This window comes from Cricetulus griseus, chromosome 4 (genome assembly GCF_003668045.3).
Source record: "Cricetulus griseus strain 17A/GY chromosome 4, alternate assembly CriGri-PICRH-1.0, whole genome shotgun sequence".
NCBI lineage: Eukaryota > Metazoa > Chordata > Mammalia > Rodentia > Cricetidae > Cricetulus > Cricetulus griseus.
Window position 1 is genome coordinate 229112964 of NC_048597.1, and position 12115 is coordinate 229125078.

The window sequence follows — 12115 nt, forward strand, 5'->3', positions numbered from 1 at the left end:
TTCTGCGTGGATACCATCACACACACACACACAAAAAAAAAAAAAAAAAAAAAAGAAAAGAAAAGAAAAGAAAAAGAAAAAAAGGAATGAAAAAGAAATAATTTCCATGTCAAAATGGCACTGTCCTCTCACCATCTTAAGTCAGAGTGATTGAGGAGGCGGGGCCTGAAGCAGCAGGGGCCACGCTAGAGGCTCTCCTGTGTGCACTCCACCACCCAGAGCTAAACATGTCCCACTTTCAGCCGAAGACCTTGTTATTACCCAGAGAGACCACCTCCCCATCCTCAGGCATGCAAAGTGGATGTCGTAGCAATAAATAAGTGAATGAATAAAATAAAAAGACTTTCGCCATTGTCTGACCAACAGAGAGACCGCTAAAAGCCGTTTAGATTTCTCTGATCAGTCAGTTGAGGCAGCTCATTTTGCCCATGTCTTTCTTTTACTGAGGACCTTTCTTAGGGGATGAGGGAACACAGGGGGGAACAGCATGGGGGAGGAACCTGGCAACTGGCTTTTCTGCACTCCTCTTCAGAAACCCCAGAGGACTAGTCTCCACGGCTGAGTGACAGCTGGGAGTCCCCTCCCTCTTGTCCTGCCACCACTCAGGTCTCTTCTCGAGTCACACTGGAGCAGAACCACGAACGGCCACGTTAATGCCAGATACTTCTCTGTGCTGTCTGGCCTGGCCAGTGTCTTCTGTTGACTTTGGGGACAAGCCTGCACTTAGGTGCTGGGCTTTGCTCCTTTCTGTTAAGTCGTAACAGAATTCTTCAATTGGATTCCCAGAGAGAAGAAACAGTAAAGAATAAAGGGTGTGTGTGTATGCATATGTGTACACGCATGTTTGTGCACATGGGCGCAGATGTATATTCGTTTTGTTGTCTCCCGTTGCTTAAAGCTGGACGGAGGGTGGAGTGAACCTCCAGGGGTAAGGCGCGTGTGCTCCCACCCCAAGAGGCAGCGCCTGCCCTCAGACGTCCCTCCCGAGAGCTCCCTCTGGGAGCTAAGCCCTGTCGCTGTCCATCGTCCTGGTGCTCGGTCCTGTGCAAGCCTGCCTCTTCTCCAGCGCCCCAGCCCTCCAGAGTGGAGGCAGTCCCCGCGCCGGCCTGCAGGTGCGCCTGGCCAGCCCCGCCCCGGCCGGCCCTCGGCTCCGCCCCCCGCCCCGACTCCACCCTGCCGCCTCGTCACGGTGACGTAAGGCCCGCGCACGCGCAGTGCGGCCGCACCCCCGGCGGCTCGCTCGGTATTAAGATTAGCGCTGGGTGCGGGGTTCCGGCGGCCGGGAGGGAGCTGTCGACGCCGCGGCCGCTGCGGACCGATGCCCGCCCGCCGGCTGAGGTAGGGCGAGTGCGGCGCGCCGGGCGGGACCGCGGGCCGGGCCTGCGCGTCTCCTGCGCGGCCGCCTCGGAGGGGCTGGGCCGGCGCCGCCGCGGGCGGAAAGTAAGTTGCGCGCTCGGCCCGGGGCGCCCTGCGCGGAGGACGCGGCCCGCGCGCCACCCCGGCCCCGAGCTCGCCCGGGCCTGCGGGCCTCGCGCGGCCCGGCCCGGCCCTGCCCTTGCGGCGGCCGCGGGGATTGCGGCAGCGCGGGAGTCGCCGCGGCGCCGCGCCCGCAGCGGGCCTCGGGCGGCACGGGCTCCGCGGGCCTCAGTTTCCCCGTGGGCCTCGGGTCCGGCCGCTGCGCGGGCGTCGGCGAGCGGCCGCCCCTCACGGTAGCGCGGAGAGGCGGGCGTCCGTGGAGAAGGGCGCCGGGCTGCAGAAGGGGCAGCGGTGCGGCTCCCCGGGGACCGCTAGGGTTTTTATTTATTATTTATGTATTTTTCCGGGCTGGGAGACGCCGTTCTTCTCTCCATAGGCATCGCCTGTTGATCTCTTCCCGAAGCGTTTACAATAAAAACAAACACCTTGCTGCCTTTTGCTCGGGTTCGGGAAGCAGGGAAGTGGCTCCCCTTTTATGCTTCCCCGAGCCCGGGTGTCCTTAACCGTGGGATCGGCTACAAGCTAGGAGCTTCGCCGTGAGTGCGGCTCAGGTGCGCATTGGAGGAGAATTCAGCTCCGGGCTTCCTAGGACTCTGGAAGTCAACGGACATGGGGCCTCTCGGTCCGGGTTCTTGTTTTCCCCTGCCATTTAAGTGAGCATATTCTCCGAGTCTCAGAGCCTTGGTGAAGCCACCTCAGTGCTCGAAGCGTCCTGCCAGGTGAAGTAACTGATGCACCTACAGGTGCAAGGCTCCTTCTGCAGAGTCCCCCCCCCCGCCCCCCCGGATTCCTGTTCGACGCCGAAGGGCTCAGTTTGGATTCTTTGTAGGGATTGGGGACACTCTGTCCCAATCAGTCCTTAAACTTATCACCGCATGTATCAGTGTAGTCGGAAGCCCAGGTTGTCAAGGATTATGTAATCAGCTTGTTAACTTCTAATCTTGTTGCCGTGCTTTCCAGATTTATAAAGCCATTCCCTTCAGAAAAATCTGTCTTCAACGTCTGCTTAAATATGTCTCTTGGAACTGGGTTCTTGAAGAGGAATGTTCTGTACGTGTGGTGATGAGAAAGGCTAGACAAGTTTCTTGAAAGAACATCAGATACATAGCGACTTTCTGTCAGGCCATCGGTGTAAAATTGCCCCATTTTACAGAACTAGGAATGAAAGAAATTGCATGACATTCCCAAGGTCACATATTGAAACTGGGTGAAAAGTCAGGACTTCATATTCCCATCTTCAAGGCTTTGAGCTCAGAAACCTTCGGTGCTGCTTTCCATCCTTAAAAGTTTTGCATAGCCAGTTATTATTTTACTTGATGAGCAAAATTTTCTCTTACCACGATAGTAAAATTTTATACTATTCTGAGTAAATTTTAATGAATGATTGCAGTATGACACAGTAGCTTAAACAAACTTCCCAATGCCGCCTCCCTTTAACGTGGTTCCTCGTGTTGTGGTGATCCCCAACCAGAACATTTTTTTCATTGCCATGTCATAACTATAATTTTCTACTGTTACGAATCGTAATGTCAATTCCCTGTTTTCCAGTGGTCTTAGGTGACCCAGTGAAAGGGTTGTTCAACCCCAAAGGGTCATGACCCACAGGTTGAGAGCTGAAGGGTTAGAACTCGAAAGTTGTACTGATTTTTATTTTTTTACTTTTATAGGCCAGACATACAGATTAGATCTTTTTTTAGTGGTCATGTGACTTAACCACACAATCCTAAAAGGAAGCCTTTTTAAATGTCTTTTATTAAAATGGAAGGGCATTTATTTTGTTTTTACTGGACCCATCCATACCAGTGAGGTTGCCTCGATCATGATGAAAGTGAAACTAAATAGAAAAAAAACGATTGTTTTGGGGAGATGTTGAGTGGTTATGGTTCTAAGCACTGGTATTAAATAAGACATGAATTCTTTCCTGTTGCCCCTCTCTGAACATCCGGCTCATTACACTGTCTAGGCTGGAAAGGGACAAAACAACCTGGATTTTTTTACTTAAACACATAGGTGAGAAATACTGAAGGCCTAATTTAACAGCATCTCAGCTACAAGATAGAGTTTCTAGCTGAAATCTTTTTGTAAGAAAATCATTCAGCACCAAATAGTACTGGTACTTCGGAGTCAGAGGTAGGAGTGCCAAAGTCCGGCCCAGGCTGCATAGTGAGTGTGGCATCTCATGAAAAAAGTGTGTGATAACACACACATGTAATTCCAGCATGTGGGAGGCTGAGTTAGGAGGATCACAGGTTTGAGGCTGGCATGGGTTTCTTAGCAAGTGCAACCATAGTGAGACCTTGTCTCAGTACAACAAAACCCTGCTGTTGGGAATGCAGGTAACCCCCACTCTGTGCAGGCAGAATCTTAGGTCTTCTTAGGTTGAAGGGCTGAGTAGATTTGGGAGGGTAAACCTAACCTTTCATCCTGTACTCCTGGGTCTTTTATCTGTTTGGGAGGCTGTTTCTGCTCTTAAGTGCTTAGGAGCTATTGCGGAACGCCAAGGTAAACCAACAGGGTTGCTTTTGACAGGAGTGGAGACAGCTGCACAGAGCATGAGGCATAGGGGATGCTTCTCACAGGCTATGGCTGAACCAGGCTCAAAGGCTGGAGTGACAGGGCAGATGAGGGAGTGTGGAGTCAGGGCCCAACTGTAAAGCATTTGTAAAGGAAGGAGGGTACAGCGCCAGCTTTGGGGTTTGTTTTTTGTGGTGGTTTGGGAAGAGCCACACTGTCAAGTCTGTGGAGTCTGGTGGCCTCGGGAGTGAGCACTGGAGGTGTGGTCAGCTTGGGATGGGCTGGATCTGAACTGTGTGATTTTCCTAGAGCCATGTCTTCATCTGCTTTCTCTGTACATTGCTTTGGCCTTGCACCCCTTGGGGAACTATTTCTTGCCATTGGTAGGAGAGAACCTAGCCTCCCTGGGCACTCATTTCTCCATGGTCATTTGAGGGCTCCCTGAAATTGGCCTGTGCTCAGTTAGGCTCTTCTGTTCGAATCAGGCTGCGACCCCGGTCTGCTGCCGACAGCAGCTCAGTCCAGGGCAACTCAGTGACAGGGCATGGTCTGTGTCCACGGGACACAAATGCTGTAAGTGTCCCTAAGATGCAAAGTAAGAGGGTCCACCCATACATCTGTGTTCACCTTTCAGTTTCGGATTTGCCTGGACCGTTTATTGTTGGGCGTGAAGTCGGCATTCTAGAAGCATTGAGTGCGTATGATAACTGGTCATACATATCACAGCCTCAGTGGGCGGGGTTTTCTCAGTTGTTGACATGTGGTTACTTTCTCAGGCAGCTCCTTGAAGGCTGACTGCCTTGGTCTTTATATCCCCAGGTGGGAGTCGTACTTGACACAGTATGTGCATTCAAGAAGTGTCTTGGTCAATTATAATGACCTTTATAAGCCTATTAATGGGAAACACGCCTGCTTAAATATAGCTAGCCTGGATTTTACTTGCTTTTCAGTCATACAGTTTTGGAGCTGAAATTTGGAAAGAAATCTTCACTCTGCCAGCATATGTAGATGTGTCCACCGTCTCTCACTCTCCTCATTCCACATGTCCCTCTCTTGCCTTGGGTGCCGTGTCCTTGAATTCTGCCTCTGTGGTGAGTCTCTTTTATTTCATCCTCACCATCACTGTCCAGATTCTGGCAGCTCTTGGTTTTAAGCAATTGGTAATTATTTACCTGGAGACATTTCTAGTAGTCTTCTTAGCTGTCTGACTCCCAGCTCAGTTTTGCCCTTCCCGTTGGATCTTCCTTTTGCACCTGGACTAATTTCTGAAGCCACCATCTGATTGCTGTTCCTTTACTCAAGACTCCTTTGGCAGTTCATGTCTGTTTTCATTTGCTCATGTAATAAAATGTGTCAGTGTGTTTGGGTAGACACTATACCTAACAGTTACTATGGGTACAGATACTATACCTGAGTTACAGAACTGAATAGAACAGACATAATTTGTGCCTAGTCAGAGAGGATGCAGATTAATGACTGCATAGCCATACAGATTTGTGACACACAGTTGAGATGATAATGGTGTGGGATGTTGTGCTGTGTGTATGGTGTGTGACAGGAGGTGGGGACAGCAGTGGGAATGATGAGGATGGTGGCCTCTAAGCCGGTGGTAAAGCATGAATTAGGGCCAGCCAGAGCTGAGACAAAGGTCACTGGTACCAGGCCCTTTGGATCTGTGGTACACGTGTGATCCTGTGCCACCACAGTAAGCTTTCTCAGGAGTCTCTCCCGAAGTCTCTTTCCCACATCGTGATTTCAATGTGTAGCTCAAGTACAGACAGGGATTTCTCATGGATGCCTACTGTGAAACCTTCAAGGCATATTTAAGGGGAAGAGCACCTCTTTATTTTTATTTATTCTCTCTCTCTCTCTCTCTCTCTCTCTCTCTCTCTCTCTCTCTCTCTCTCTCTCTCATATACATATCTGTCCCCGCAAGAGGTTGTAAACAGCCTGAGGCAGGGATCTTCCCTGTTGGTGTCATGGAGAGTTGTTTAGGGGCAGTTTGTTGTGGTTACTAGGGAATATAACAGTAGGTTAGGGAACTAACTTTACAGTCCTTCTTAGCCCTTGAATCTCTTGGGAGGAAGGCTGGAGAGGATCTTTGAGTGACTTTGAGCTCTCTAACAGCCTGTTACTTACCGTGTTATTCTGTAGAACTGTCCAGGGTGGTGACTTTGCTGTGTAGACAGTATTGAGGGGACTTGTATGGCCTCTCAGGTTCTAGGCTTGAGGTGCCATTCCCACTGGTCTGCCATTTGACTCTGCATAGTTGCCGAATACATGAGTTCCAGCTATCCCAAAAGTGAACCTGTGCAGATGGCAGGAAGGAAGAGCTTACCAAGTGACACTTTGAAATAGGGAGTCTTAAATCTGTCACTAGCTCCTTCTCTTCTATGTACCTTTGTATTGTTTTTTTGCTCATTGTGTTGGATAGCGGGGAGAAAAGTTTGAGTGATCTGTGAAACGTGGGTCACTATTTAACTCTGTTGGTTCTGTGTTGGAGAGAGCATAGTTCAGATTTTTAAAATGTTTTTAGCTTGTCACTTTGGATCTAGGATGATGTGCTAATGTGTTCCTAGGTTGAGTGTGGTGCTGTGTTGTGGAAGGGAATTGTGCAGCACAAATAAGAGCAGAGAGGTGGGGGTTTAAAGTCAGTGCTCTGCTTTACGTGACCTTCTGTAGGTTACACAGTTTTCTGTTGGCTTCAAGGGTTATGGTAATGCTAGAGAAATTTGAATGACAATGTTTAGTCTGGTTTTAGGGATTGATGTATTCCCCTACTTGATGAGTAAAATTTACCAGTCCCCTTAAGAAGGAAACTGCTTTTTTGAAGCAAATGGAGAAAAATGTGATTTGCAAAGTATGTTAAATTTGTACTTTGGAAAGGTACAAAGGATAAAGATTTTAAGAAGTAACTAAAACTTGCTTGAATTTTTCTTGACTTGCTTGCCTGGTTTGGTTTGGGAACACTTCTTGGCTGTCCACAGATGTGGACAAGAAATCATAGGATGTTGTTTTTAAGTTGTTCTATTTTAAGGTGACCAGTAATGACCTAAGCCTATCTTCTACAGCTGTTTGCCCTTAACTTCTTTTCTTAACTTAAACACAGATTCTCAACATCTCAAAAATTATCTGTTACTGATCCTTAACAGGTGAGCCCTTGGTGGCATTGGCAGTTCTTCTGAGCCTTTGGTGGCACTGTTGGTGGCACTGGCAGTTCTTCTGAGCCTTTGTTAGCGACTGCTAGAACCAGCACTTCCATGGCGTGTCGGACCTGGAGGAGACCAGAAATCCCTAGAGGTCCACTTTAGTACTTTGGTTTCTCTGGGAATTAGCGAGGCCTGGGTAAAAGGGAAGCATGGCATTATTATAGGAAAAATTTCTAGTCCTGGGTGGGGTCAGTGGGCCTGGAGTCTACCCAGGCAGCTCTGACAGGCACAGACATTAAATGGCCAATGTGAGGATTTTAATAATGCAACAAATGTAAAAAGACCCTTATGTACATAGATTCCCAGTAATTGGTCCCTCTTTCTAATTGTTTACATTGCATTCATTTGTGCATGTGTGCTCAGGCTTGCACATGGTAGGCCAGTGCAGCTTGCAGAAAGAAGTTGGTTCTGCCCTTAGGTATTGAACTCAGACAGTCAGGCTTGGTGGCAAATGCCTTTACCTGCTTTCGGAACTACCTCAGTTGGCCCTTGACTGACAGTTTTAAGCCAATTCCAGACAAACTGGAATTCACTTGAACAATTTGTTGCAGTAAGAAACATTTTAAAATTTGAAACAAGACACTAAAGAAGTGACTAAAGAAGTGACTGGTTTTGCCATAAACTCTGTCTACACAAAATGAAGTAACAGAGTGCAGTGCTGTGTATGGGTGACAATGGGAGATCTAAAAAATTAACAAAAATTAGTGTTTATGAAATTTTAAAATTAATTGAAGCCTTTGATGATTTTATTCTTGGTTGTTTCCTGTGGATCCTAAAAGACTTTTCTTTTCTTGAAACCTTAGATCAGCCCTTTGACAGTTGCCTTTCCTGGGCATCTCTAGCACTCCGCCTTACTAAGTATGGCTAGCCTTCTCCTGAGCTTACGGAATACACTTCACTTCTCCCAGTTACAATGTGACTCAAACTGTTTCCCTTCCCTCAGCCAGCCAAGCAAATGCCAGTCTCCTGCTGCTCTCTCTGCCTCTGCAGGAGCCTTGGTCTGTGGCCCACCCTGCCCTTCTATGGTTCCTCTTTTCACCCTGTGACATATCTGAAAGCTGCTGGTAGGCTTTTTCTGTAGGATCCTATTTTCTTTACTGGGTTGTAAGATTCTAATGACTGGGGTGGGGTGATATATTCCACTAAGGCACAAACTGTCACTTAATAAAAGTGACTCAGTGTTCTTTCCCCCAGCCCAAAAGAGCTGCGTACCTGCTCAACACACAGAGCACAGAAACTGGCCTTCAACAGTGTATTTCAGGGAACCTGGCCTGTTCCTAGACCCCTTAATGCAAAGCTACACTGAGTGAATAATTATATACAGAAAATAAAATTTCAGTCATCTCTTTCTTGGGTTATAAAAGCAGTACATAGTCACTAACAAATTCTAAAAGAACAGGAAATCATAAAGAAGGAAAATATATTCTTTTTACATAATATACTACCAATTTAACATTTTAGATCCTTACAGTATATACAAAGTACATAGTTATCAAAAATTGGGATGGTATGCTATGAGACTTTGTGAATGAATTTTGTATGTTTGGGTGTGTGTGGTGTGTGTGTGTGTGTGTGTGTGTGTGTGTGTGTGTGTGTGTGTGTGTGTAGGCTTGGGAGGTCAAAAGCCCCCTGTAACCCACTTGTGTTTACCTCCCTGATACTTGGATTCCACGTGTGTGCAAGCACACGTGGCTCTTCACATGGGTTTGGGCATTGATGGCGCTTCTGTGGCTCGTGCTTACTGACAGAGCTGTCTAATGCCTCTGGACTGCTTTTACTTTTAGCATTGTGCCATATAATGTTAATACTGGGTATTATTTGACCATTTCTATATTGTGGAGTCTTGACACATTTAAACATTATTGAGCATTATTAAATGTAAAATATTTGTCCTCATTTTTATTTTAGACACACTTAGAACAAGTTAGTTGTCCCTTATCTGAAAAGCTTGGGATCAGAACTGTGTTTGGAGTTTGCTTCCTTTTCGTTCTTTTGTTGTTGAGGAGCTTTGGAATGTCTGCAGAGATAGCATATTTGAGGGGTAGGATCCAGCTCTAAACTTAAAACTCCATTTATGTCTCATGCACCACATAGACACGTATCCTGAAGATAATTTTGTAAAATTTGTAAGTTTGTTTGTGAAAGTTAGTTTGGTGTGAAATTGTCTCCTGTGCCACTTGGATGATTTGGGAGCACTTCAGGTTGTGGGGCTAGGGATGTCCAACCTGTGGTAAGGCCATTAAATCAAGGGCATTAATTTTGTTAAGGTTTTTGATTCATGCACTGTGAAATTGCTATTCAGGAAGTTAGCATTCAGCCTTACCTCAGCAAACAACTCTAATGATTCTTTTAAGTCAAAATCAGCCGATACTTAATTTGAGCATGAATTTTCTTTTTTGATCTAGAATTCTTTTTATGTTCATTTTAAAATGGCCATCTTCATCTCGAATCAGAGGAAGAAGGGATATAGAGTTAAAATGAATTTGACAGTGTTTATACAAGCTTTAAAAGAAAGGAGGTTTAAAATACTAAGGTTTAAATTTTCCATGACTTCCCATTTACATTCTGTGTTCCCCGGAAAAGTGAGTAATGGTGGGTTGGCTTTTTTATTTTATAGTAATTTCCACATATGAGCTTTTGTTTAAGTCATTATTTGTCATGTAAGCACCTGTGCCGGATCTGTCACTGCTCCACTTTAAGCTCCCTACACTCAGGTGGAAGTGATGGCATGCCTAGCCGAGAGGCAGGTACTGCTGAGGTGGTTGACCTTCCCTGTGTTGTCACTCACAGGCTTGTGACTTGGTATCAGAACCATCTCCATGGTACCAGCTCGGCTCTGCCTCACTTGCTCTGCATTAGTGGCACTGACCTGGCCCCTCTGTGTTTCCAGTTACAACTTGATCTGCTTAGACAAGAACACTTTGGTGATTGGTCTGCATTGGCCACACAGTAGCTGACTTAGAGACTGGAGCAGGCCTCTGAGCCGGCACTGCTGTCTTGTCAAGGGCTAAGAGTCCAATACAGTTGCCTACTCAAAAGGAAATTGAGAGCATGATAAAAAGTCTACTGGTGTCATCCTTGTGCAGGTCTTGTTTAGCAGCCATATTGTTGAGGTGTCACTAGTGGAGCGTTCTATCATTTCTAGGAGACATAATTTCAGAGCGGATTTTCTGCTCTTCCTAACAGGCTTTCTGCCCACTCTCTTGAGATGTTCCCTGAGCCTTGTACAGGGTCGTGTTGTAGATGTGTCCATTGGGCGTGGGCAACCCAAATCAGTTGTTCTCTGCAGTTTGGCCAGTTGTGGTTTCCTATCATGGACTCTGAAATCTCATGGGGCCCCACTCCTAGGCAAAGAACTTCAGTCAACTAAGGAATGCTGAGAGAATTCCTCTTCTCAGGGATGAGACCCCTAATTGGTTGTGCATTACCACCAAGTAGTCATCCATCCCAGAAATCATATAATACAAGTAACACTTAACAAGCTCATCAGGTTGTATTTATGTGTGCTAGGTGTGTGTGTGTTGTGTATGTATATATAATGTATGTATAAGTAACAAAAGGCCATGAATTTTAGAGAATATATGTAAAGGGAAGTCATGAAAGGGTTGGGAGAGGAAAAGGAAAGGGGGAAATGTTGTAGTTGTATTTTAATTAAAACAGACAAGAAAACTCAGAACTTATTTAGTAGGCGACTTACTTTGCAAAGTCCTTCGATTTGGAGGCTTAACTTTGCCTGTTAGGACATTTCTTCTTTTCTTTTTTTTTTCCTGTTAGGAGTTTCTAATAGGAGCTATTGGCTTAGCTCTTAGTTTTAATGCCACTGAGATTCCATCTAGTGAGTGCAAACAGAAGCTGTTGTAACCCCATAGTGATTCTCAGCACCCTCCAGTACAGCATTCCAGTTCGTCATGACTTAGAGCCTGTTGACCTGTTAATGGGTTTTGGAAGTCTGCTCTGTGGCTTGTATTGTCACTCCAGGAGGAAGAAGCACGCTCTTAGAAAGCTGGGGTCTTGCTTACTTTGATTAAAGAGAACAGCAGAGATTATAATAGGGCTGTGCTCATTCTGCTTGACCTGATGTTCCTGGCATTACTGAAGGATTTTGTTACAGTCTTTCTCAGCCACTGTGTCTATCACTTTTGCTGATAAGGTTTTAGCAAAAAGGCAGATCACTGAGTGTTATCTGTACCATAGCTTCAGTTGGCTCTTTACAGGTATTTCAGTCTGGTTGTTCCTATGAGTAATGATTAAAATTTTCATTTTTTGATATTTGTGAAAAAATACCAACTTGTTTCTACAGGGAAGAAGGTTAAATTCAGTGTCAGTTCAGCTTTGCAAAACCAGAGCTTTTGGTTGCCTGTAATGTGAAGAACTATTGGCCTTGTTTGTTTTGGGATTTTTCTAGTAAGTTAGTACTTTTGAGAGAGTTTGTGGACTAGAATATTGATTGTTTCATCTGAGGGAGGGTTATACTCTAAACAAAATTTTGAGAGGCTTAGGGGTAACCTGATTTTTGTTTTGTTTGATTTCTCAGCAAGCTGTGAATTTGTTCAGTTGTGTACAGTGATGTTTTTGATGACCTCTCCTAGGGGAGAAGAGTTGGAGGAGGTAGTTTGTGGAAAAGACCTCACTGCAGCAGTGGTGGTGTCAACAAAAAGCTCAAAGTGAGTTTCAGCAATAGTAACCGTGGCTTTCAAACTGACAGTAGGTTTAGCAGAGGCTGCTTCTACAACTGGGAGCAGCTTGCAAAGTGTGTGTAGGGCCACCCACACTTCCTTCCTCCTCCCCAGCCACACCTACGAGCTCAGTCATTTCTGCTGGCTTGATCTGGGAGAGCATCAGTATTTTCTTGTAACACCTACTAGCACTTGTTTCTCAGACAGTAGTTTTCAATATTCTAAACACTCTTGACTTAG

At 46.0% G+C, this 12115-nt stretch overlaps 1 protein-coding gene across 3 annotated transcripts in view; it reads left to right on the forward strand.

Annotated features, from left to right (window-relative positions):
* Positions 1-1206: 1206 nt before the first annotated feature.
* The window catches only part of Snrk (SNF related kinase), a 61368-nt gene continuing 50459 nt past the window's right edge, over positions 1207-12115 (forward strand). Inside the window, exon 1 of one of the 3 annotated variants that reach the window (XM_027415462.2) lies at positions 1207-1338. The gene's annotated coding sequence lies outside the window, so the exon portion shown is untranslated. Of the gene's footprint in view, positions 1441-12115 lie in introns of all 3 variants that reach the window. The other 2 variants (XM_027415463.2, XM_027415464.2) reach the window with 2 other exon arrangements.